The sequence below is a fragment of the Coenobita brevimanus genome, chromosome 5 (genome assembly GCF_032717465.1).
Source record: "Coenobita brevimanus isolate Jiangsu-jjx chromosome 5, ASM3271746v2, whole genome shotgun sequence".
NCBI lineage: Eukaryota > Metazoa > Arthropoda > Malacostraca > Decapoda > Coenobitidae > Coenobita > Coenobita brevimanus.
In genome coordinates this window covers 39,247,083-39,251,598 of record NC_136958.1, presented here as the reverse complement: position 1 = coordinate 39,251,598, position 4,516 = coordinate 39,247,083, and positions in this window count along the sequence as shown.

The window sequence follows — 4,516 nt, the reverse complement described above, 5'->3', positions numbered from 1 at the left end:
GATTGGAAGTCAGGTATAATTATTCCCTTGTACAAAGGAAAAGGGGAAAAAGAAGTGTGTGGTAATCATAGGGGCATTTGTCTTCTTAGTATAATAGGAAAAGTGTATGGTAGGATACTTATAGACAGAGTTAGAGAAAGAACAGAGAAATTAGTTGGAGAAGAACAGGGAGACTTTAGGAAGGGAAGGGGTTGTGTAGATCAGATATTCATTCTTAGATCTTTAGTGGAAAAGTTTCTAGAGAAGGGAAAGAAGTTGTATGCGGCTTTCATGGATTTGGAGAAAGCATATGACAGGGTGGATAGACAAGGATTGTGGAAAGTGTTAAGAATATATGGAGTAGATGGGAAGTTGTTGAATGCTGTGAAGAGTATGTACGATGGTGCGAAGGCTGCAGTGCGTGTGGATGGTGAACTAAGTGAATTTTTCTCTTTGAAGGTTGGGTTGAAACAGGGATGTGTCATGTCTCCATGGTTGTTCAATCTGTACATGGATGGGGTAATAAAAGAGGTACAAGGTAGGGTAGTGGATGTTGGAGTGGCCCTGGTGAGAGAGGTTAGTGTTTGGAAACTCCCTGTACTGTTGTTTGCAGATGATACTGTGTTGTTGAGTGAAGACGAAGGGGAGCTGCAAGGCTTGGTGGATGAGTTTGAGAGAGTGTGTAAGAAACGGAAGCTAAAGGTGAATGTAGGGAAGAGTAAAGTGATGGTCTTTGAGAGAGGTGAAGTTAGTGAATGTACAGCGAGGTTAGATGGTGAGGAATTGGAAAATGTGAGTACGTTTAAGTATTTGGGTAGTGTGATGAGTAAGGATGGAGGTTTGGAGGGTGAAGTGCTTGAAAGGGTACAGCAGGGAAGAAAGGTTGCTGGTTCCTTGAAAGCAGTGATAAGAAACAGGGAAGTGAGCATGGAAGTGAAAAAGTTACTACATGACAGTATTGTGATACCAACTCTAACGTACGGAAGTGAAGCTTGGACATTGTTGGAAGGACACAAGTCAAGAGTGAGAGCAGTGGAAATGAGTTATTTAAGAGGAGCCTGTGGAGTCATGTGGAGAGACAGGATGACGAATGAGGATATAAAGGAGCGTTGTGGTGTGGATGTGGATGTGATAGGAAGCGTTATGAGGAACACACTGAGGTGGTTTGGCCATGTGGAGAGGATGGAGGGTGAAAGACTGACGAAGAGAGTGTATGTGAGTGAGGTGGAGGGGGGAAGAGGGAGGGGGAGGCCGAGGATGAGATGGAGGGATGGGGTGGAGAGGTATATGAGAGAGGGGGGTGTGAGTTGGGAGCAGGGCAGTGAAATGGCGGGGGACAGGGCGGCTTGGAGGCGATTTGTTTGTGGCCACCCCAAACGGGATTGAGGCGTCTGGCAATAGATAGATAGATAGAGATGAAGCCATCACCCCGACACGGGACTTGGGAGCACCGATCGTGACTAGTAACGTCATTGTCCACAGTAATGAGCCATAATAATAAGGCAAGTCCGTACTAACATCAAACGGTGACGGAGTGAAAGGAGTGTTAAGTGGTGCGTGAGGTGGATGTAGTGGCGGTGTGTTAGGGAACAGGAAAGATTCGAACCGGTCGACTCGGACGGTGACTGTCTCGAACGCTCGTCTGAACCACCACCACCATCCGGCCCTCATCCCCCCTCCCATCACCACATCCACCAGCATGGCGCCATCACCCTCCCTACCACCACCACATCCACTGCCACCGCAGCCATCACACAACCAACGCAGCTTCATGGCCGGTGAGTATTTCTTTAAAGGTAAATATAACACTGTTTTTATTCTGACTTGGCCTAAAATTCCCGTCCCTCCATCTTGAATGCTGAGTTGTACGAATAGACAAGGATGAAATGATTAAGTTTTCCGAACAATACGATTAGATCAAAGGTTGAAGTGACAAGGCAAGTTCACACGCAATGGTGTCGCAGGTGTTGCATTGTGCCTCTTCATTGTCCCTGATTCTCTCTCTCTCTCTCTCTCTCTCTCTCTCTCTCTCTCTTACATTTCATTTTTCCGCACAAATTCACCGTCAGCCTTTCAATATCACGCTCTTTCTCAACTCGGCGTAGGTTTACAGTGCTCTCTCACTCCCAAACATTCACACACACACACACACACACACACACACACACACACACACACACACACACACACACACACACACACACACACACACACACACACACACACACACACACAATCGGTTACTCGTACAGCCACTCTCATTCCTTCACCAACATCCACACCCACTCCCACAACCCACTCTCTCTCTCTCTCTCTCTCTCACACACACACACACACACACACACACACACACACACACACACACACACATTCACAGACCCACACCCACTCACATTCCCACTTCGAAACACACTCCTACACCCACTCCCCCACCTACCACCTGCACCCACTCCCACTCACATTCCCATTCCTAAACCCACTCTCACTCCCTCACCCACACCTACACCCACGCACATTCTCACTGCGAGAACAACTCCCAAACTCACCTCTACACCCAATCCCACTCACCCACTTGCCTTCAGCCCTCTCCCAGTCACTTTTTCGCCCACTCTAATGGCTTCCTCTTGCACCTCGCTCACATATTATCTCACTTTCTCACAGATGCCTCTCCACACCCACCCTTGCCCTAACCCTCATAACTAGTCCTGACACACACACACACACACACACACACACACACACACAACCTATTCATGGACAATGATACATGCATAGCCTATTATACATTCTCTCTCTCTCTCTCTCTCTCTCTCTCTCTCTCTCTCTCTCCCCACCGTACCGTGCAAACTCCTATTGGGCTGACATTCACGACTGCTTTCATACACGGTCTTTCGCTCTCACACGTTTCAAAGACTTTTCATTTATCCTTTTTGTCTGTGTGTCGCACTCTCTCGCAAAGGTTCATTCGGATGCATCATTCTCATACCGCTCGCTCACTCACTACTCACAGCATCCATCCTCACTCACTCACGCACTCACAGCATCCATCCTTACTCACTCACAGCATCCATCCTCACTCACTCACGCACTTATAAACTCACGGCATCCATCCTCACTTTCACTCACTGACAGCATCCATCCTCACTCAGTCATTCACAGCATCCATCCTCACTCACTCGCAAACTCTCAGCATCCATCCTCACCCACGCACTGACTCACAGCATCCATCCTCACTCACCCACTCACGGCATCCATCCTCACTCACCCACTCACAGCATCCATCCTCACTCACTCACAGTATCCATCCTCATTCACTCACTCACTTCCTTTCTAGTGAAGCGGTAAGGGAAGGCGTTTGGCCAACCCATACATTTCAATAAACCATTCTTAAGCATATAAGGGACGTAGAGCCGCTGTATTAATCTGCCACTGAGCTACGTGCGATAAGGTACAATGGGACAGAAATCTGGGCCAAGTTAAGGTGAAAGGACTGTACCGATTTCCCCTCACCTGTTATTATTCCTACCCACACCTGGTGCTACATCTCAGTCCACTCCTTCCCATGTCTGTTCACCTTCCCACATCCGCCTTGTCCCACGCGCCGCCTTGAGTTCGTAATTGCAAATGCTGAGAGACGCAGAGGGGGTGGGGGAGTGATGAAGGGGGTGGATTGAAAGGACAAGGGGGTAATATTATAAATGAGAGAGGGAAGATGTTAGCAGGCCTCAAGTTTTATTTTTACGATAATTTGTGTGGACTTTGATGGTGGGAATATATGTTGACTTTTCTGAATGATTACTGACTACACCTGTGAAATATTTGAAGCAGGTTAATTAACGCCATTAGGTAGGGAAAGAAAACAGGTACATTAGACGATTTGTTTTCTGTGTATCTATGTCTGTATGTACAGTACGTATGTGTATATGTATGTATCTGTCTATCTCTTTATGTATGTATGTGTTTTTTTTTTTTACATATAACACACACACACACACACACACACACACACACACACACACACACACACACACACACACACACACACACACACACAGCGCAGGTAAAAGGTATTCCTTCATCCACATGGATATTTTCACTGTTTCGTGGGTAAAACAATTTGCTTACATGCCTCGTTCATCCAGCCTGGCCAAAATGAAGAGCAAATACATGAATGCCTGTCTATTTTCCCCTCTCTCTCTCTCTCTCTCTCTCTCTCTCTCTCTCTCTCTCTCTCTCATATTTCTCCCATTCCATTCTTTATACTCACTACTGTCTCTCCCCTCTCTTCTCCTCTTTCCTCTCCTCTCGTCTTCTCTTACTTCTGTCTTCCCTCCTCATTCTGTCTCTCTCTTTCCCCTCTCTTCTTCATCTTTTCACGAGTCCTTGTCATCTTCCCTACTCCTCTCCTTCCATTTTTCGCTCTCCTTCATCCCCTTCCTTCAGTACGTTAATCCAGCCTTCTTATTCTGTCCTTCTTTTGTCTTTCCTTCCGCTGTTATTCTTTCCTTCATTTTTCTCTTTCCTCCCTTCGTCTCCT